At 47.7% G+C, this 23,392-nt stretch overlaps 1 protein-coding gene across 3 annotated transcripts in view; it reads right to left on the reverse strand.

Moving 5' to 3' along the window:
- The window catches only part of RUSC2 (RUN and SH3 domain containing 2), a 53,765-nt gene that overhangs the window by 28,968 nt on the left and 1,405 nt on the right, over positions 1 to 23,392 (reverse strand). For 2 of the 3 annotated variants that reach the window (XM_075078927.1, XM_075078925.1), the window contains exon 2: positions 7,617 to 7,722. The gene's annotated coding sequence lies outside the window, so the exon portion shown is untranslated. Of the gene's footprint in view, positions 1 to 7,616; positions 7,723 to 9,556; positions 10,031 to 23,392 lie in introns of those variants that run through there. The other variant, XM_075078926.1, reaches the window with a different exon arrangement.

The following is a 23,392-nucleotide window of genomic DNA, read 5'->3' on the forward strand; positions in this document are numbered from 1 at the left end:
ACCAGGGTGATATCCAGGTACTTTTTGAAGTTTAATGACATCAATTTAACGTGTTGGAATCAATTTAATCAATTTAATGATTTGTAACCTGACTAAGTGTACTTTTGTGCCTATCCTTTGTTACACACATTTACATAACATAGCATCAAGCTCAAAAACTCAAGGTTTGCAACAAGACTAGCCTAGAAGAAACCAGGGGATTTTTCTGACATATCTGTTCTCTGAGAAGTTTCTGTTTGCTGTCTGTGGAGCGTGGGTTTTGGGGGCATTGCTCTTTCAAATTGTACAAATTCTTGGCAGGGATTTGTGGGGAGAGGTTTGCCATGTCCCCATGAAAATTCTTTTTGTGGTCCCCCAAGAGATAAGAGGGTCCTCAATGTCTGAATAAGGCCTGGGCTGAAGGATATTTTCCCTGCTGAATTTGGCTCATTAAATCTGAGGTTTGGTGGCTTGCCTTCCTGAATGAAGATTCCCCTTTCGTTTTGATGGGCAGGTGAAGAAGTTGTTGTGGGTTTCATTTTCAACTCATGCCAAGAGGAAAGCAGACAACAAGGCAGTAGACCAAAACACTGGCTGCCAAACATGCTCTGGTACAGAGGAGAATCACCTCTCAGTGCCTCCAGGACAAATACAAACACATTGCTTCAGATTGGGATGTTTCCTCACCATGCAGTACCAAATCATACCAGTAGCACACAGCCTGGGAGAGGTCTGGGTTACAGAGATGGAGACATCCTCTGGGGCCTCTAAAGCTTATGCGAAGTCACCAACAGAAGCACAGAGAACAGAAACCCCAATGGGTCAATGACTACTTTCAGTGTCTCAACAAGACATAGCCAAATAAACTCAATGACGTGTGACTATAGTGTTTCCACCTTTGCGCATTAACCACGCTCATGCCATTGCTTGTCAGTGCTGGGACATACCTGTTTCTGGCAGTTCCTCCACTCCGCTGTTATTGTGCCATGAACTGGCTAGCAATACTGTACTGGGGTCTAGAGGCCTCCAGAGCTGCCTGAGGTCCCTCTGTGCTCTATGGTACCTCACTAATCCTGTGACCCAGTCCTTCCCCAAAAACAGCCAGTCTAAGAGGAAACAGGGAAGGGAAGCACATAGGAATGAAAAGGCTATCAGGCTTACTGTAATAAGTCATCACCACCTTCAGAGTCCTTTATATATACAATAAATACAAATAGCAAGTGTCTGCAGACATGAGAATGAGGAATATGACATGAAGCTGAAAGCAGGAAGAGACATCTGGGTAAGAAGATGATCTTCTCAATGGCTGTTTCAATCACTATGACCTGCAGCTGGAGATACATCTCAGCAGTAGGTTAAGTTAGATGCCACTGACTGTGGACAAGAGAGTACAGCTTGTTGCCAGTAGAAAATGGCTAAGTTCAGCTGCTTGCTGAAATCCACTTGCTGTTCTTCTGAAGGGTCAAGGTACAATCACTGCTCATAAGAAAGCACAACCAGGCAAGAAATCCTTTAGAAGTGACTGCAGCTACCCACATACTAACAAGCGGTGAAGGAGAGGTCAACCAGAGTAAGCCAAACCCCAGAGCAGATGTGTCACTCCAGGTATTGATCATTTGAATGAATTAGGCAAAGACAGGGAAGATACACTGGGTGGGCCAACAATATCTTGGGACCAGAGATACGAATTATTTATATCTCCAACTGCAACTTCTCATATATGGGCTTATGACTCTACCACCTGAGTGGGAAAGGTCTGAGGGTGGGACTACAGGGAAAAATGCTATGTAGGGAGGCTCTGGAACTACTCTCACTACTAAGAACAGTAGATTACACTGGCGCAATGGTCGAGACAGGTCATTCTCCCTGCTGAGAAGGACATCTGAGAGGACAGCTGTGATATCTAAGCTACACAGAAGATGCACAGCATGAGGCACACATACCTGCTTTTCACCATGGGAACCCCAGGGAGGGACCAAAAGAAGGTGGCCTGGTAAACAATTCAGGTGAATTGGACCTACTAGGTGAAAGGAAGCTAAGCAAGCATGCAATTGTTTCTGCACCAATGTAGGCAAACAGAATAGAGAAGAGCGTGCCCACTGAAACCATTTAAGTCAGACTTTCCTAGAAGTGATGGCAGCTGGTGCCAGTTTACAAAGAATAAGGTGCAGTTCTGAGGTTAAAGCAAACTAATGAGATTAGTCCAACTATCTAGGGGGCAAGGGTTCCCTGCTCCCTTAAAGAGTAACACCTGAAGAGCCTGTGGGTCAAAAGGAGCTGAAAGAGATGATCTAATTGGTGCTGAACTGCCTCTGTGTCAGTCGACACTCAGGACAACAAATTTTCCCTAGGGCTGACTGCATCACAGATAAGCAACTCATCAGCTCAAACCTCACATCACAACTTGAGTTCTGATGAAAAACTCCCTTTCCTGCCATCGTATGCAGGTTTTTTTCTGGCACTGGTATGCAAGAGAGGTCCTGAGCATTTGCCAGGGCCACAGATGCTCAAGCAAGTTTCTTGCACAATTGGGAAACAAGGGGAAGGCAGACTTTCCCAGTCCAATACCCATCTCTTTCCCATGTGTCCCACTCTTCCTCAAGAACAGAGCATAGTCTAGTCACAGAGGTGACAGTGGGTCCCCGGGAAGTATCAGGTGAAAATCTGCTGTATATTTGCCAAGGTCTTCCCTACAGGCTCTGTTTTTTTTTCCCCCTGTAGCCCCCAGAGGAGAAAACCTCCTCTTGCCCGAAGGAACTGGTAGCTCTCATCACTCTCAGATATCTGTGCCACTGGCCTAAAAAGCACAACAGGGCAGTGGCACTCAGTGTCTGCTTCCAGGGAACATCTTGCACTAGAGGAGAGAGCAAGTTTGGCGGTTGTGCCGGTTTCCCATCACTTGCCAAGTGTCAGTACAAAGCATTGTTGCCATCACTCAAATATTTATTATTTATCACTCAAAGGTACTGCCAGCCCCACACCCTCAGCACCGCACAAATACCAACACATAATCTCTCTCCCAGCAAACTCAGAGGGTGAGCCTGAGCCAGAAGCTGCCATCAACTGCATTATGGCCACTCACCTACATTACAGCTCTGCCTCCTGCCTTCCTCCCATTTACAAGAGTTAACAGCTGCAGTCGTCCTCCACTCCACTATCTGCTGATATGACTACCAGCAGCCTTGCCCAGAAAGAAAAAAACACTGTCTGCATGACCCTGAGGCTGCAACACAACTATGTTCGGGAGAGGAAGAGTTTGCAGATGTGCCTGCTCTTGTGCTCATCTTAACAGGTATGTCCTTACTTTGACCCACTTCTTTCAGAAAATGAACATTAAAAAAATTTTCATCAGAAGAGAAAACTGGAGCAGAATCAGGGCCCAGAGCCATTTTGACAGCTTGTTGCTCTTTCTTTGACAAGTAACCAACTTTCAGATGAGTGCTAGGACATGCAGGAAACCTGCTCAGCAGATAACATGACAAATCACTGCTAAGGCTAGTTACCAACACAGATGTCATTAATCACTGCTATGGATTTCACCCCCTGCCAGCCAAGCTCCTTCAGCTCCTTGAAGTCTTATCCTGTAGCCTTTCACATAGCTCTGGAATGGGGTGGGCTTCTGGCTCTTTTGGCCTTATTGACTGCACACTCAGAAGCCCTTTATCCACATCAGGACTCCTCCCATAAAGCAGCACAGGTAGCAGACAAGTTGCAGGCTGCCTAGAGAGGTTCTGGAGCCCCTTTCTCTGGAGACATTCAGACCCCACCTGGATGCCTTCCTGTGCCCCTGCTCTGGGTGTGCCTGCTCAAGCAGGGGGGTTGGACGAGATGACCTCCAGACGTCCCTTCCAACCCCTACTGTTCTGTAACTCTGTGAAGTGAGTTTTCCCTCTACCAGTTGGATTTCAATGGCTTCCACAAAGACAGGGACAAAATCTTCTTGTCCAGTACTGTCCTGTGATTCCAGAGCTGACAGGGAGGCACCTCTGCTTCCAATCCTTCACTTGTCAACCAGTTGCAGCGATCTCCACATTGTTCAGTTTTGGTATGCTTTTCTTGGGTTCAACCATCAGAACCGTGCCTACTGAGACGAGTTATCACCCAGTGTCTATGATATAGAAGTGGCTTGAATCTGAATATCTCAAGCAGACCCAGTTTATATTAAGCAGAAGGGTAAAAAGCAAACAGATCTGTAATGAAAACTTTTTAATTTTTAAAAAGCAGATCTCTGGCCTATCATGGAAAACAGTTATAAAAGCAACAAGAACAAAGAGCTTGGAGAAATACTGCAGAAAAGACTTTGAATGTACATCAAGAGTAAAAAAATAACACCTGGAATCACCAAGCAAAGTGAGGAAATTGGAAGACCAACCTGAATGACTAACCACACCAAGAAGGATATTAGAGGCAAGTAAAACAGCATCTTTGGTGCTGTTTTGCCAAGAATATTGAAGCTGCGGTGATGACCAGTTGGGTGGTACAGAGGAAAGAGGGTGCAGAAAAGGAAATGAGCTTTTGAAGTGGAATCATATTCAAGAAGTTGGACGCACTCAAGTCAGAGGGACAAGATAGTCTTGATCCCAGACCAGTGAAAGAGTAGTTGCAGCCAGCAACAGGGCTTTTGATAAAAATACCCATGAGGAAAGAGAGGAAGGAGGGGAAGCTGTGTGGCTGACAAATAATAAAGGTGAAGTCTGTACCTGTTCTGAAAGAGGAAGGAAAATGACCCAAATTAGATTTATCAACCTGCCCTTAGTACTACATAAGGCTTTCAGAAACATTGTAAAAGAATAAGACTGGGAAATAAATAAAATGGGGATGCAAGAAGTTGGCTACTGTCTGGCTATCAGGAATAATACCAGAGTGAGATCTTGACTCACCAGGAGCATCACACTGGAAAAAAATTAGGATCTCTGGGACAGAGAACTCATATTTTTTTGTTTGCAATCACTGCCTCAGACACGGAGCCATGGGCAGGCTGTTCTTGAGTCCACGGCATATTCTCCTGGGCCACATGCACTTTCTGCAATGTTGGTCCAGGTCCCTTGGATCCAGAGATCCAGCTGCAATTTATCTCCAGCATTCTGCATTGATGCAGCAAGGAAGACACACAGCAGCAATTTTATCTCCTTTCTGTGAATCATTTCAGTCAGCTCCAGTCGCCAGAAGCTCTTGCCCATCTTTTAAGCATCTCAAGGCAGAGATTATCTGTGCACTCTCGCCTCTTAACAGATGTTCTTATAAGAGTGGCAACTACTAGGTAGGCACAGCCTGTATGTCCTGGGGAGCATTCCCATCCCACACAGTGAAGGAGGCTGTATCACCTTCTTTTTATTCCTTTAGGCAATCATTGTACATGCAAACTATACACAATTTTTCTTCTACATCCCAATACAAGTACATGTATCGTGTATAGATATGTTCAGTTGCACATCCGGTCCTCTGGCCCATGATGCACCTACAAACACGCACGTGCTGTTGTTACCGCGCCCCACCCCCCCACCCCCCGCCAAAGCTTCTGCAGGAATCTGTTCTGCAGCAGTGTGGTACACACCTACAAGAGCATACCCTGCTCCCATGGGGCTGAATGGGACAGAGATCTGCAGAGGGTTCCCAGGTCCCAGGGCAAGGTAGGGATGAGAAGGAGCTGCAGTTCAGGAAGCCCTATGGTGCTTCCAGGACATTATCACAGAGCTGCGAGCAGAATGCACTCTGCTCTGTGGTTTTGCTGGAAGCCTTTTCCTTCCCACCTGGCACCCTGCACTGAAATTTTGGGTTTATCTCCTTCACCAAGTGTAAGGGCCAGAGAGCCTTGTCACTCCATAAGGATGCAGAGAGAGCAACCAGCTAAGAACCTGTAGCAGCAAAATGGTTCCTTCAGAAAACTGCTGTAGAAAAAGGCTGTGCTGAGGATCGTTCCCACCTCCACAAACCCCTTGGGGCTGCATACAGCACTGACCATCTTGGGAAACACAGCGAGAGGCTAGAGAATGACAGTACAAATGACACATTTAAATTCCCTGACAATGTCACCCCTGAATTTCTTCCCCTGTGCCCTCTACCACTGGTCTCTGACCCACACCCTGCTCTGCAATGCCCCTCACACCTGCCTCTTCCACTTCATGGTTCCTCTACAGCTCTGCCAAACATTTACCATTAAATCTACATTTTTCCTACCATCCTGTTGCTCCTGACAGGCCTAAAGATCCTTTATATGAGTTATTCTTGGGTCACTGGAAAACTGCAGAAAGCTTTTGTGAATAGGTTAGACCTGCCAAGCTCATTCTTTAACAATACCAGTTCACAAGGCTGTAGGTGTCTAAAGGTAAAAAAGCAGATCTCTACTTCCCCCAAACTCCACACACCTTTACAACACCCATCAATCCAGTCCCTGTATGGTCTATTCCTCAACAGGCAATGCTAATGTTAACTCCCACTAACACCACATTGCCTCAAAACACCTGCAATTGCAACCCCACATGCTCAGCATCTTCCATAAGCCCAATGCACCTGCTATTTACTTATCCCCTTTTGTTACTACATTCCTATGTGTATATTCCCCTACAGCCACATCACTGTACCACACACACTTAAAATCTCATTCTTTTATACCTTTGCTTTGTTGTTCTCACTGACTGTCATCCTGAACATTGCCTCTCCAGCATGTATACTCCCATCCCACATATACCCTTCTCTTTGTTCAAACCCTTCTCCCTTTGCGTTTGCAGAGGCAATTTGATGGACGGATTTGTGCAGAGGGTGGGGGAGGGAAGAAGGAAGATGGGGAGGAAAAAGAGGGATTTGGCTATAACAAGACCATGTAATTAAGCTCTAGTAAATGGTACCCAGCCTGGACCCCTCATTTCAGTAATTAAAAATTGTAATTCCTCCCACCTAGATAACCTTTCTCATCCTATCTGTGAAAAGAGGCAGGGAGAAAGCATCCATTTACACAGCCAGCACAGACACACCCTGGGCAACACAAAGGATCCCGCCTGCACAGAGCTCATGTATCTCTTAGCAGAAAAGCAGGGTTTCACCTGCCACAATATTTTATCCTAATGCCTTTTGAGCAATTAATTTACCAGTATTTAGGGGAAAAAAAAAAAAAAAGAAGAAAAGCCAAAAGCCGCACTGACAGCAGCCTTTCCTCTGTCTGCGTCCTTTGTTTCTGGCTTTTCATGGGAGCGCTGTCTGTCAAAACGGCTTTTGAGCTGCACAGCAGCATCACTGCCAGGGATGCACAGAAAGCATGGTAGCTGGCGGGACCAAAACAATCTGTGTGGGTTTGGCTGTCATGGCAGGCACAATGGAGAGCTGTGCGACAGCATTGTCGGGGCTAAGCACAGCTCGCCTCTGCACAGCCAGCCCCGGAGACAACAACTGCTATTTCACAGCTACAATAGACAAACACGCATTCTGCTCAGTCACACCAGCCTCCTCGCTTACATCCATTATAATCACAGCAGCTCCAAAGCAATGCAGCCTCTGAAAAGACAAAGCAATCCTAAAATCTTTTAAGCTTCATTGGGTAGCTGGCAATCTCTACACAAACAAAACAGTCACTTTGCAGGACAATGAGTGGCCTGAAAATCGTCAGTACAGCTAATGCCCACCCGATCATTCCTCCGTCTCACCTTTCCACAGATCCTCTGTTCCCTGTCTCCTCTCACTCAACACGTTCTGCTCCGGCACCGCTGAGCACTCGGATTCTAGCTGGCTCCGTGCTCTCTCACCAGGATGCTGCGGGAAACACAGAGTAAATTTTAAAAAAAATTTATTTTTTTCACAGCTGCATCCCTGGCAATGCAGAGGGTCTGCGCAATCACATCTCCGATGCTGCTGCTGCTGTGACGTTGCTGCGTGCGAAGGAGCAAGCGTGCCCACAGCACTGCCGCTCCGGCTTGCAATCCCTCCCTGTGGAACCTCGGGCAGGGCAGGGGATGGGAGGGAGCGGAGAAGGAGAGGAGGGGAGGTAAATTGAGCTGGAAAATGGAGGATTGATTCTTACAGGAACTGGGAAATCGGGAAGGTAGCACAAGGAGAAATAAAAAGACTAAAGCTTATGCCATAAAATAGAGCTGCAGCATCTTATTCTGTGATGAGCTTGGGCTTCAAATGCTGTGTAGTTGCAAGCTGCCTGCTCTTTTCTATAGCTTTGCAAATGAAAGCAAAAGGAACTGCAGTGCTGTGTTGATAACGGCAGCCAGAGCCCTTGGAAATAAAATGCTAGTCTGCAAAGCAACGCACAGGAGGAGGAGGATGGGAGGACTTATTACTGAGAGATCAGGAAGACTACAAGAAGCTTCTTGAAGCTTCTTTTACGTTTCTGTAGTGCCTTGTCCTAAACAGCTTCACCAACAGTATCTACACAGCATCCCTGAAATGCAGCCAACCCTGGAGCGAGATGCAACCACCAGCACTTTCCCTGATACCACCAACACCTGGCAGGGCCAGGATGGCTGAAGTCCCTGCTGTCACAGGGAATCTCCAGAAAATCAGATATAAAGTAAAGATCACAGCAACTATTAACTAGTTGCTTGTAATTAGCTTGTGAGTAGCTTGTGATTAAAGTGCTGCCTGTAACCTGGGCTAAATCCCAACATATCTGCAAAGCAATCCATGGCAGATCTTCCTTCCTGAAACAAGGGATCACCACGTGCCAAAGCCCAGACTCTCTTGCCATCCTGGGACCATGTGAAAGGATTCTTCCATCACCTCCTTTCATCACAGGCAGCTGCAACCTGCTCCATAGGCAAGTCAGTGCAGTTCCTGACAGGGCAGAGGTAGCTTTGCCATGTGGCTACTTCTGGTTTTCAGCCACATTCTGGGCATGCCCACACACCCGAGAAACTCAGCTGTGCTCCAGGCTATGCCAGGGAGGATGTTTCTGGTGCTGGAGCAGCTGCCCTGAGACAACCATCCTGGAGAAACTGCTCACGTTATTGCACTTTGCCAGCTAACCCTGCTCCTACAGCCACCTCCCTGTGCTGAGCTAAGCAGAGTTCAGAAAGTGTAGTGTCCACACTGGAAAAAGCAAATCCTATGAGCTTGAACCAAACCCAATCTCCTAAACTGAGGCTCCATGGGGAGCAGGTAAGTCAGAGAAGAGGTAAAAATCTCACACAGACATACAGTTCAAAGAAATTAAGAACCATCTCATGCCTGAGTCTTCCTGCTTTATTCCATGATGCACCCAAAGCAGCAACCAAATAAATACAACAGCCTGGACAATACAACACTTTGCAGAAGCTTCTGCCTTTGGAGAGGCCAACATAAAAAGCTATGCCAAAAGAATGTTAGACTCATTACTGGAAGTTGCTGCCAATTGTCTCAGATCCTGGACCACTAGAAACCTTTAAAATATCTCTTCAAGTAACATTCAAATGAGATTTCTGACCCAGTGGCTGGTGGGTGGCTCCCATAAAGGACTCTAGAGGCAGGAGTCCAGGACTGCTCCCGATGCAGAGAGACCCTTCCAGCGAGAACAGAGAAAAGGCCTTGGGCTGGCTGTGGGCTATGCAGCCTTTTTGCAGTGCATTGGAGCCAGCATCGCAGATGCAGCTCTGCTACTCACCTCTGAAACACTGGGAATGATCCCTCAGCCTGTCCCAAAGCTTAGGCTCCGCAGGTCCTTCCTGAGAGGCTGACACATCTGGCCCATCTCTGATGCTTCGCACTCCCCAGCCCACTGCTTCTTTTCCCTTGGATGCTCCATCCACCGCCTTGTCCCGTTCACATAGCAGGAACAAGCCCCAGGAAGGACACGGAACTGAGGGATGTACCTCCATGCCTGGCCATCACAACAAGCAGAAAGCTGTTCCTGGCAGGCTCTGCTCCACCCGAGCTGCAGTAAATGAGACTACTGTATTCCCATTAGCGTGCAGCCCCCAGACCCCCATACGACCAGTCCCATTGTATTGTCAGCATTAATTAAGGCAGGCTGAAGCAGATCTCTCTGGCCCAGTCAGCTGGGACAGTTGGGGAGCAGCAGCGAGGAAGGAGACACAGAGTCTCAGCTGTGGAGCTCTATGCAGAACAAGGAGCGTTTGTTACCCAGGAGACTCGTTCCCACAGCAGAGAGGAGAATGGAAACTATTTTGGTGCCCTCCCCGCTCCTCTGCAAGCATTGCCAATGCTGACGCCAGGAGGTATAAATGCTGGCAGGCTGAGTGCTTGCCTCCCCTCCATCTCTGCCCCTGCCACAGGACGCTGGCATTAACCAATTCACTGACAGCAATGCCTGCCTTGTGTAGCAGACACACACACCAGAGCAGATGGAGTTGGGGCTGTTTTGTTAAAAATCAGACAGAGCAATGCAGCAAAGAGGCTCCCTGAGCAACAATCCTATTTACAGATCTGTTCCCAACATTTGTATCCTCCCCACCAAAACACGTTCAGCACATTCTCCCCACCCCACGCTCATCTGGCCTTGCACCTCTGCAGCAAGCACCCCTTTGCTGCATCTCCCTCCCAGAATCCGCCCCTCTCAGCAACAGCGGTAAAAACTGATGGGCTGTCCCAAAGCTTCATAGGTAAGGGATGTAAGGGTGCCTGTAAGAGATTCCAGGCACTAATGAGGAAGAAGAAAGCACTTTCTTGGGGACTGTCTGTTAGGAGATGACTTCTCTTTGATCACAGAGATGAGTCGATGTGAGAATGGGAGCATGGCTGACTCTACAGTCTCATGCAAGGAAGGGTGCAGGGATAATGCAGGCTGGTGACTGCGCTTCTTGGAGAAGCAAGGTGAGGGAGATGGATGTGCCAGAACATGCCTGCCTCTACAGTAACTAGGGTACCCATCCTGCTTGACCTGAGGAGGTAGGGATAGGTGCTTCCCACACACCGCAGTGCTGTGGGATACAGCTTGGCAGGAGAAAATTGCTTATCAAGGAACCTCAGTCTCACTACTCACAGGCATCCCAGGTGTCAGGCAGGGTTTTTGCCATCTCGCCCCCTTCCCCCTTGCTCCAAGGGTGTGAGAACTCAATGCACAGCATGTTCTCCCACCCGTGACTTCCAGTAAGGAGGCGCATCCCATTCCCAGTGCCGGGCTGCAGCAGAGCTCGCTGCCTCAGGGGAGCCCCGTGTGTTGCACTGACACCAGACATGAGCTATGAATGTACCTGGAATGCTTGCTGACAACAACCAGGTCACAAATAGGTCATCTATGCAGAAAAAAGCCAAACATTTTTCTGTTGGCCTCAGGCTCCTTCCTCCACATACCATGCAGGAATTGGCTGCTAAACTCAGCACGTCCCCCGTTTTACTGCAATTGTACAGCAAAATCGTCCATCAGCAGCCCAAGCCTCCCACCTATTTGCTTCAAATCTGCTCCAGCGATCTGTGAACTGGAAACAGCACAGCCCCAGATCCCAGCTGGCTGCCTGGGCTGTAGCTATGACATGAATCACTGGGCAGGAACAGGTCCTTAATCACCCCTAACCACCAGGCGTGGTGCACAATCTGACCACCCTTGAAACAGCCAGACAATCCCAGTGCTGCTGCCTCTTCACCACAGCTCACAGCTACAACCCAGCACAGGGAGCTGCCTGCCACCTCCTCCGGAAGGATCACAGAATCACACAATGGCAGGGGTTGGAAGGGACCTCTGGAGACCATCTCATCCAACCCCCCCTGCTTGAGCAGGCACACCCAGAGCAGGGGCACAGGACCATGTCCAGGGAGGTTTTGAATGTCTCCAGAGAAGGGGGCTCCACAACCTCCCTGGGCAGCCTGTTCCATTTTCACCTAGCCCTCACTACCTGCAGTATGTCCATAACTCTCAAGCAAACAGAAAGTGGTATGAGCAACAGCAAGCTCATTGCCACAGTGGACAATCTGTGCCTTGCTGGTGCCAGGTGCAACAGCATAAACGTGCCTAAGCTACAGATTTTGTCTCATCATGACTCCATCTGCACATGGCCACAGGAGGGAGGGACATCTTCCCTTTTTCCCACGTGCTGGACCACTCATGAGCAAGGTGGGAGCAGCTCAGTACCTTCCCACCTTGCTAACTCATTGGTTGCAGCAGAAATCCGAGTCCGCAGGACATGGCAACCTAAGCCATCACCACTGAGGCTGTTTCAGCGATGCCAGAGAGAGGGTTGTTGGTCAGAACTGAACTAAGAATATGGTCCTGCTCAACTGAGGCAAGGGGGAACCAGAACACAGAAGCCAACAGGAAAGCAGGAGATGCTGAAAACTTCATAAAAATCCTCAGAAAGGAAAACCAAAATAGTTGCCCACCGCTGCAAGCCCTGCCCTTCAAGGTCAAACAACATCTCTCTCACACAGAGATCAATATAGGCTGATCATTACCAACATGTGCTCGACAACTTTTCTATTTGGTGGCAACAAATATGGAAACTTTTGAATCAGGGGTCAAAAATCCAAGCAGATGGATAAAAGCACGTGTTAGCATAGTGGCAATGCCTGCGCTCAGTCCCCACGTCTCCCCAGGGGATCACTAACTGATCCCACTGAGCCTGCCTTCCAAGAGGATCTGAGGACACAGGCAGAGGAGTCTGTGGGATTATGCTGGTTGAAGATATGTTTGCAACAGCAGGATCCACCAGCCCCCCCCATGATGATCCTTTCCCAGTGATCCCTGCCCACTGCCCAGAACAGCAGTACTGATTTCTTCAGGGCTAGCATCCCAAGGCAGGAGTCATACCTCCAAATAAGAAAATGACTTGAAAAGAGAAAGTTGTTACTGTTTTTTCCCCAAAATTGGACATTTCTTGTTGCTTGCTAACTGCCTTCTAACAGAACTAATACCCCAAATTCATTCCTCTGATGTTTAAGAGCATTCTCTAAATTTACAGCTTATCTTTATGCATGCAGAGCTCACCCTTATTCACTCATGTTCCAAAAATGAGCTTTAACGTCAGTGTTTATCCAGTCTGTTTAAAGTTATATCATCTGAGTTCTTTAATCACTTTTCATTAGGTAGGCTCTCAATTTCTTTGATCATACCCGTATTCCTTCTCTGGACCTGACCCAGTTTCCATACAGCCTTCAGAGAGCAACTGGAAATGTACACAGTCTTCCAAGCAAGGTCTCACCATGCCATAATACGCTAAAATTACCCTGTCACTGCTACAGATATTTTGTCCAATGTGTCATGTTGGATGACATTTATCTTTTCCATGGCTGCATCATACTAGACACAGCTAACCTGCTCGTCATTGATAGACCCTGGGTTTTCCCCCATCTTTCTCACTTTCCCCACTAAGCTCCCAGCTGGAGCGGAACTTTTTGCTCATTTCTCATGCACGCAACTATGCAATTTTGAACTATCCAGCTCCCATTTGTATTATTCCTTAGGGATATCTAAACCCTTCCTGCTGAATAACCCTGAACTGTCTCTGATCATGCTTCCTAGCTTTGTGTCTTTAGGAAACAACACTAGAAAAATCTTACTTTTTAATGCTCAGAGCATTATTTGATGTATTGAATAGCTTCCATTTCAAGGCTACTCTCCACTAACAAATTCCCTTCAGACCAGTAGTTCCTCTTTCAACCCTACTGTTATCTTCCTCTAGTCTGTTTACTGCTTCTTAGTTCTCAAAGGGTATTATGAATGGAAGAAGTCCACATGGGTTCAATGGGGGGCAGAACAAGCACTTGAGAGATCCATTTCAGCTTATTAAACACATAAAATATAATAGACTTAGCAAATCCCCTGGAAAAAAATTACTAGGATATGATACCTGGTTGCTGTAGCTGCAACCATCTGCAACCACTTTTGGAAAAATCATGGTGGACAAGGTGGTACCTTCATCCCAATCACTATCTTGATTTCCACCTTCCTGTACCAAGGTTGAATCCTTCTCATTTCTAGTGGCTGATGTCTCACTGCCCAGGAACAGAGGCTTTCAGAAGCCCCATAAAAAGTCACAACTACCAGATAGGACTAGTGTTGGCGAGGGTCCCCACAGGGCTGGGCTGAGTTCCACATACCTCTAAAATATTGAGTTGGAAAACCAAACCCAGCCCACAACCAGCTGTATGTCTCCAGTCTCTTCCAGCCCAGGATTCCAGTATGTTCGTACTGATTTTCTAGGAAAGAGGAAAGTACTGCTATCAACATTTTACACACAGGAGACTGAGCCAACAAGGAGATGTGAATCTCTCGAAAGGCAGCAGGAAAGGGAGAACTGATCTTATAACCCTAGTGCCCATCTTTTAGCCCTAGTACTTAGTACTGCCCAAGCAAGAGCACAAAGAAATGGCTGAACGCTTTTAGGCAGAGGGAAATCAGGACAGAAACAACAGAGCAGCTCCTGAATCATGCTTGAAGTCTCAGCTTCAATCTGATAAACAAAGCTCATAAAGCTGTACAGAAAACCTTGAATTAAAGCAAAGCCTGGACATAACTGATCCATAACTGAGATTTCAGTATCTGAAACATCAACTTCAAGCACTCACTCTAACATTGATGATACACTGAGTGGGAATATAAACTCTTCCACCAATTAAACCCTTGGCAAAAGGAGCAGAAAGAGTATTATAACAACAACAAAAAAGATATACCTTCTAATCTGGTAATCAATTGTTCTGAGCAGCCCATGGTAACGATGGATATTAAGGTCTTATTGGCTTCACTCCTATTAAAATTAGTTTTCGAAATGAGATCAATGTTTCCCCTACAGCACAATTTACCTGAACTATTACTTTCACCATAACTTAATAGTTCCCCACTGCCATGAGAAAAGCCTTAGGTTGCCACATTACGTACTATATTGGAGCTGGTGAATTTGGCAGCCACAGTTCTGTATTCACTGGTTTGTATTCTGACCTCAAATAAAAATTACGTATTTCCAACTAAGCAGCTGAAAAGCTGCAGGGCTGAACTGAATCCACAGCCCTGAAATGGTTCACTGTCTACATACTAAGTACAACCACAGATTGCTGTGCACACAGCCAGCACTGCTCGAGGAAGGTGACTGCTTATGGTTCCCATGATGTAAACCAAAGTGACATTCTCTTCCCACTCCAGGGGCATCGCCTGTCTGACTCAAAGTGAGGGTGACTGCACTGCAAGCAAGCCTCTGCTCACAGAGACTGCAATGGAAGTGATGCACCAGGGAAGGGACAAGCACAGGAGAAGAAAAACATTACTACTGGGTGCACAAGAGGCCACATCCAAGAATGGAAAAACCCTCATGCCCTCCTGCTTTAGTACCGAGTCATAAATATTCCGGTTTTCCAAGGCAACAGCAAGTATGAAGACTGCTCTGGATTTCATGTAGAAAACCCACACTAACCTCCCTCTGCGCATGCCAAAGTGCTTCTTGCCATCACTGCTCAGGGCAACAGCAGAAATCAAGTAGAGATCTGTCAGCTCACCACAAAGTGAGTCCCCAGCACACAAGCCTATTCTCAAACACTCCCACCTTTGCAAGGAAACCCAGGGAGCACATAACCGCCAGATGATTTATTAGAGACATGTGATATTAGTTATGGTTGTGTATACTCTTTGGTTTTGTTTTTTTTTCCTAAGTTTCTCCTTTTACCACCCAAACTGGACACATAGTGCTGGTCTGCAGTGTTACCTGCTCTAGCTGGCTACATTTTAGAGGCAAATAAAGTGAAGTCTAGATATCTTGTGCTTCTGCAAAGCACTCGCTAATTAAAAGAGGTTATTGATGTGTTGTGGTTTAAGCCCAGCTGGCAACTCAGCACCACGCAGCCGTTTGCTCACTCCTCCCTGGTGGGATGGAGAAGGAAATCAGAAGGGTAAAAGTGAGAAAACCCATGGGTTGAGATAAAGACAGTTTAACAGGTAAAGCAAAGACTGTGTGCACAAGCAAAGCAAAACAAGGAATTCATTCACTCCTTCCCATGGGCAGGCAGGTGCTCAGCCATCTCCAGGACAGCAGGGCTCCATCACACGTAATGGTTACTTGGGAAGACAAATGCCTTTGCTCTGAACACGTCCCCCCCTTCCTTCTCCTTCCCCCGGCTCTATATGCTGAGCATGACATCATATGGTATGGGATATGCCTTTGGTCATTTGGGGTCAGCTGTCCCAGCTGTGTCCCCTCTCCTCCCAGCTCCTTGTGCACCCCCAGTCACTCAATGGTGGGGCGGGGGGCGGGGAGAGGCAGAAAAGGCCTTGACTCTGTGTAACCGCTGCTCAGCGACAGCTAAAACATCCCTGTGTTACCAACGCTGTTTCCGGCACAAATTCAAAACATAGACCCATACCAGCTACTATGAAGAAAATTAACTCTATCCCAGCCAAAACCAGCATGTGAAGGTACACACAAACACCACCCACTAGCAGCAATGCTACAGCACAGGATTGGCAGGCATAGGACTCCAGCACCACCCAAGAGACTGCTTGTGCTCCTGAGCACCCACAACCCAGTAGGCACCTAGAAAAGCTGCATAGAGGAGAGGAAACAGGACAGTTAAGGGAGAACCATTGAAAAATTCTGCTAAAAATTCTGTAGTGGAGGCTTGTAACTAAGTCATGGAGATCCCATCTACCACTTGTGCATTTAACCTGCTGGCTCTCACAAAGAGTGGTTGTTTTTTAGTCTTCACCTATATCATCTTCAGTACCAATACTGTTAACTGAAGGGATGAGGTCTATACATAAACAGCAAACTGACATAAATTATAATCATTACCATGACACCTCACACAGCACAGCTTCCACATCCCCACCCATAATCATCACGCGTGACCTGCTCATTCAGAAGGGATCTGTGGTTACTGTAGATCACAGGCTGAACTTAAGTAATAGTGGCATTTTGCTTTGAAGCAGACAAATAGTATGAAGGCTGGTATGAATAGGCATGCCGCATGCAAGACGTGGAGTAATCCTTCCTCTCTACCCAGCACTGGCACATGCCTCATAGACAGGTCCTATAAGGACAAACTGGTGAGAGTTCAAAGAGAGGGAGGGAAAACAGAAAGGAGTAAATTGCAAAGCAAGCAGGTTAGTTGTCTGTAGAAAACTAGGGGGTACATGAAAGCAGTTCTGAAATGTATAAAAGGCTGCTACCAAGAGCAAGTGAATAAGCTCTTCTCCATATCCTCAACAACAGGAAAAGCGTCCCTGAGGGGCAGCCAGGGAAGTTTAGGCTAGACATCAGGTATAACAGATAAAACTAGCTGTTTATTATTCCACAAATAAAGCACAGCAGTCAGGAGGTAAGGCTGGTTTTCTAATATATTTTGCATGGTCTTGTCTGTCTTAGAAGCTCTTTGCTTTACTTATTTAGAGGCATGCATTCCTGCCACTTTTCACAGGCCCTTAGTGTCAGAAATTGGAAACTATTTTTCTGGCTTTGCTGCGGAAAAAATGCCTGTCCTCGGGCCTTGGCCAGCCCAGTGTGCCATGGCATCAGGACATACTGATAGAGCAAATGGATTGCTAAGATGCAGGATGCAGCAGATAATGTCCCAATCACTGGGAGCTTCTAGAGAGGTGGGATGAAGAAATACAAGGAATGGCATAGCATGAGTCTGCTATGCCTGGGTCAGGGAGATATAATTATATGGCTTCTGGAGTTCTTATTCTTGTATGATTTCTGCTTGACTTAGAGAGTTAGGAAGCCTCTAATACAGGAATAGAAGCTGAGAGCAGTTTATTCTGTGAGGGAGAATACCTAGAGAAACAGAAACACGGTCCTGCACTCCTGGAAAGACAGAGCAAACCTACAGGTACAGCCTGAGAGTGGAAAAGCATCTCGTGCCAGCTGATCCAGTAGATAATTCACCTGGTTGTTAAAAACATATTCCAGTTTTGGTTTGGTTCTCCCCCCTGCCCCCCCCCCCCCCCCCAAAGGAATATACTTAGCAGCAGCTTTCAGCCAATAGTTTCATCCTCTTTTCATCCACCAGAGTGAAGAGACTTTTTCTCACTAATTCAGTCTTGTTGAAGATGATCCTTAACCACAGCTGAGAACCCTCCTGACTTTCCCTTTGATTACCTCTTCCCATCTAATACAGCAGGCTGTCCTGGATCATCAGTCAGCTGTACTCGAGGTCTCATGTCAGGTCAGCCCATGATTAAACAACCTTTTGGCTGTATGTGCTTATCAGCATATGCTTAATCAGCACAAAGAGTCTAATCTGCAGCACCTAGATGCTGCGTGGCCACTTGTGGAAGGCCCCCCTCCTCCAAAAGACATGTTCAGCCAACGGGCAGCCATCCTGTATGCAGGCAGGCACAGAGCCAGAACTGGGAAGTACGTACCTGTCCACTGCGTGCTACAGTTCTGCTCAGGTTGGAGAAAGACCCACAGCAAAGGAAATGCTATAGGGGTAAAGGGGATGCATGGGAGGAAATCCTGCCATGTTCATTAAAATAGAAAACAAAAGCTGGCAGAGGGAAAGCCTGGGCACCAGTGATGAGGCAGGCCACGAAGTCAAAGCAGGTCACAGAAGATGCCTGACAAACACACCAAGCTTAGATTGTGTCAGACAGACTGAAACAGGGCTCAAATTCATGTGAAGCAGGTGAAAGAGCTGGGGCACACAGGGTTCCCTGTAGAGACAACTCAGCACTGCAGGAACTGCTGGAAACCGTGATGTGGGGCTCTGGCACCACACAGAAGACTATTGAGAAACATCCAGCAAAGCAGTGCCTAAAGACGACAAACAAGGTCATGTGTCCCCATGCACCCCAGACACATTCCACTGAGGGGAACAAGAGCATGCCACGGTGGTAAGAGCCATGAAAGAGCCCTCAGGAGCTCTGTAATGTGCTATGATACACAGATCCTTGGCTCTGGCCTAATAATAAGCAGTAACAAGGATGAGTCAGAGAGCTCCTTTGTCGGCTGGACATGGGAGAGGAGCAGGAAGGAGCTGAGGAATGGAGGAGAAGGAAGCCTCTGATGAAGGGCTGATTGCCCAGAGTGTGCTCCTGGAAAAACAGAAACATGCCTTTCATCTCCATGATGTATTTCCATCTCTGGACAATTCTGAAGCCTCTGCTTTCAATACACACTTAAGCCACTCTATCCCATGCACAAACTCAGTGTGTGCCTCTCAACAAACAGCAAGGAAAAGAGACCAGCTAAATGGTGAGATGGGGAGGAGGGCTAGCAACGGCTGAATATGTGAGATATAACAGTCAAAGCCAGGAGGTGAGTGGCTGCTCTGCTCTCATTCTCAGTGCAACAGCTGGAGAAAACTCTTGGTCATGATGTTCTAACAGGACCTACTCTCCATCCCTGGGAACATCTGCTAGACTTAGTAATTCCTTATCAGAGGAGGTGAAGCATGGAGCACCAAACAGTGCTTATGACCTTTTTAGCAATTTTTGCGCACCTGCTGCTTTCACAGCAACTTTCTGTATCAGCTTAAAATAAATCCATCCCTTCTGAAAGTAAAGCACTCAGAGATTGCAGAAGCATCTGGCCTTTCCTCTACAAAGTCAGAAACAAGCACAGATATATCTGGGATGCAAACACGAAGGCCAAGGCGCTATAGAGGGGGATTAGCTCTGTGGTCCTGAACCCAAGCATCTGTCAGAGGAGCATAGCCTCCCCTGTCCATGACACTGCTGCTTTCAACTCAGAGCAAATAGGTAAGCCCAAGCACTGCCCCCCAGGTCTGCAGCCAGGAGACATCTCGGCTCTCTTCCTCTTCTTCTGTGTCCAAGGCTCCCTGTATAAAACTGTGTAGCAGCAGTGGGCGCTCAGCTCCCACAGGGGGTAACTTCTCCTTCATCTCATATTAGATGACCAGGCAAGAGTGAAGCCATATCATCTACCTGCAAGAGGGAGCATCTCTGTCTTCACATGGGGCTTCTTTGAGCATGCACCCTCCAAGAAGCATTTCTGTGAGCTCTAGGCTCCATACATTCAATGGCAAGGACTCAGTGGGGTCTGCTGCTTTCCAGCAGGCTCCTTCCCAGCACAGAGCAGGACCTGATGCTGCAGCTGCAAGAGAGAAGCTGAACTGCGTACCTAGCATAGGACATGACCAACAACAGGCAAAATGCAGCCCGAGGTAAACAAACTGCAGCTTCCAGCTCCTCCGTGGGATGGTGCATCCTGCACTGGATATGTAGCCCAAGGAGCACGGCTCCCCAGCCATCTCTGCAGTGTGGTCTTGTTTTCAGTTATAGGTACTGACCACACCATGAAAAAGGCAGAATTTTGGAATAACTTTTGTGTTTTTATGGATAGCAAGAATGTCCAGAGCTATAGCTGTTAATTCAACAGGCTTCCACAATTAAACTAATCTCCAGCTACCAGACCTTGGGATAAACCTAACACAGGACCAGAATCCTTAACTAGGCCATTGCTACAGCCCAAGACTTTTTAGTGAATGAACTAGCTGCAGCCACTGGCAGGGACCTGGCAGCAGGCTAGATTAAAGCTCAGGTTAACCCCTCCTGGCATTTCGTGTGCCTCTCATTAGACCTGGTGATAGAACACACAGAGGAAGCTGAGTAGCAAATAACCAAACTAGAAGTGAAGGTCTCACATCCTTTTGGTGACCAGCACATCTGCTGAGCCTGAGGATCAGTGTCCTCTGTGGTCAGCAGGGAACCAAGAAGAGGAAAACATGGGAGTGCTGCTGGACCCCCTCCCAAGGGTCCAAGGCTGCTTTTTACAGAAGATTCCCAACACTTTGGCTGAAACGACGCCAGCATTTGGGCAGGGCTTGGTGTTATTTTTAACACTTGTTCACATAACTCTTTGGATGAATCCTGGGAAGAGCTTGTCACCAAAATAGTATACTGTGGGCACTATTTATACACCCACTGGCAGCACAGCAGGATAGGCTAAGGAGGAAAAGCTACAGGACGCCCTTCCCTCCTCCCAGCTTAGCAACTAGGGATAGTGGGGGGGGGGGGGGCCTAAAACATGGTTTGTTGTTTGGGCTAGTCCTCAGAAGTAAACCATCACCTGCAGAAGGTCTGATATCCTTGTCTGTCCTGTTTAGGAGGCTCTTGTCCACATGGGAGGGAAGCCCAGGTACAGCAAACTTGGGGAAGATGGATGGCTATGTGTAGAGGGGCAGGCGCATCCCAGCTGCTGTGGACTAAAAAGGGGACAGTTGTGTATAAACACCAGCTAGATCAGAAGAAAATGCCACTGCCCTCCTCAGCTACTGCAGGGAAATCCAGCAAGGGTAGGGTTTCTTGGTCATCACCTCTTTTCCTTATACAGCCCCAGTAAAAGTGTGCAGTGGTGGGGGAAGGTGAAGCATTAAATGCCAGTGAGGTTTGCTGAAAACACCACATCACAGTAACAAGACTGACTCTCCTTCAGCCCTAGGGACAACAGCAACCTCAGGCCTTTCCATATCAAAACAGCTTGCCCTAAGGGACTGAAGGAAAAAAGATATCCTTTTGAGACTATCCAGGGGAAAGAGGCTCTTCCCCTGCCTAATTTTCTGGGGTAAAAATAACTTCTCTAAAGCCATTTCTGTGCTTATTGAAGTTTCTTTATTTTTGTCTTCCATGAGTTTCTTCTCCCTCCCCCTTCCTCCCAAGACACATTCAGACTGCTCTTTACTTTTATGTCTCCTGGAGAAGCAGGTGACATGACCTGCAGAACGTGCACAGGATGCTTCACAAGAACAGAGAAGACAGACAGGTTCTGGAGCACCAGCACACCATCCTGTGGCAGAAAGGGAGCCAGAGTTTGATTTTCCAGTGTATAGGTAAAAAGAAAATGGATACAAGCATTTTCATTCCATGTAATAGAGGCTACACCCTGAGCAGCATACTGACCGTTCATCAGAGCTACAGAACAATGCAGAATAAAACCATGAACATACTAGTAATTGAAGCATGCTCTCCAGTAAGGGGCAGGACTGGAAACATTACTTTTAGCAGAACAAATGGAAAGGATCAGCTCCTACCTTGCCAGATACAGTCTCCCCAGATCACGGGCTCAGTTCACTGCAGCTGGAAGCTGGGTGCAGAAGCAACGGCATGAAAGCAGCAGGAAGAATATGGCATGCAGAGCCAGTGATAATCCAAAGCAAAACCAGCTTGTCCCCGTGTCAGCTCAGGGATCAGCAAGCCATGCTGCGCAGAGCCTCTGCAGGCAGCTCCCCCATTGCTGCAGGATAGCGGGCAAGAGGCAACATGACAAGGCACTTCTTCCAGATGGGAGCTGGCTCAGGGATTCCTCCTGCTGCCAGTCACCTGCCTCTCCTCTGGTACAGTGGTGCCAGGGCGCTGGTTTCACTCACAGAGCATGTGGGCAGGAGAGAAACGCGAGGGCTGCAGGCTGCTGGCAATGCAAGGGCCAGATTGCTAATGAAAGTCCCAGTGTAAATACAGATGCATTATGGAGAAGACTATGGCAGAAATGCAGCTCGTGTTACAGAGAGCCATTTACAGCAAGCTGAGAAAGAAGGGAGCGTGATGAGGCTGTGTGGGCTGACTCCACGGCCTGCCTGCTTGGGCGGGGGGGCGGGAGGGCAGCTGCCTGTGAGGGGAAGCTGTGGGGTGAAGTGACCACTACTGAGGGGAGACCCCCGCCCCATACGCCACACTCCCCAGCAGGTCCTACAACTCCATACACAGCACCTGCCAGCAGTAATGCAAACCTATGCAATTTTCCATCCTGTGTCCCACCTGGGACAGCCCCAGCCCCACAGCTCCTCTGGTGCACAGTGCTGGAGCAGCCCATCACACCTGGGAGAAAGGCTGATCAGGGCATTGCTCTGTCTGTGTGTGTGACCGGCTCATGGTGCAATAGCCCATTCCCATTGTCCAAGACTTCTCCCCATGCTCAGGGGCTCTACATCTTTGTGACTTACTCTCTCCCTCCAGTTCACTGCCTTTAGCACCTCCTGCCAGTATTAGCACCTCTTCTTCCCCTGCCACAAGCTGTCTTGCAACTGGAATTACACCAAATAAGGAAGATGCTGGATAGGGACTAGCTCAGTAAAGAAGCAATGTGTCAAAGGGCTTGGGAGCTTTGCCTCCATTGTGCCCACAACTGGAAACAGCAGTAGAGGGCTTTTGCAGGTTTCAGCCACTGCTCATTGAACGAGCACTGAAAGACCTCAGCAAGAGGTGGAGAAGGAGCTGTTTCGGGATGCATACCACAGCGGGCATATCCTATTTTCAGTAAGTGCAGTGCCAGGTAGGCATGTAGCTCACACCAGTGACCTCTGGGTGCAACTGGTGACAAAGACCAGGGGTTTCATATAGTTCTGAAGCAACTGAATTCTGCTCTGGCGAGGCAGAGGGGCCCTCCTACGAAAAAATATTGCCTAGCTTCAAAAGGAAAAGTTTGAAAACAGTTGGCTCAGGCCAATTGGATCAGTGAGTGCTGTTAAAAACCTAGCTTCAAGAAGAGCACAAGGACCCCAAAGTAATAGGCATATGTCCTGGTGATACCTTCCAGAGGGGTGAAGCTAGCCAGGCATTCAGCCAGCCTGAAATGCTCCCTGTTAATGAGAGCAACCAGGT

The sequence above is a fragment of the Phalacrocorax aristotelis genome, chromosome Z (genome assembly GCF_949628215.1).
Source record: "Phalacrocorax aristotelis chromosome Z, bGulAri2.1, whole genome shotgun sequence".
In the NCBI taxonomy this organism is placed as follows: Eukaryota; Metazoa; Chordata; class Aves; order Suliformes; family Phalacrocoracidae; genus Phalacrocorax; species Phalacrocorax aristotelis.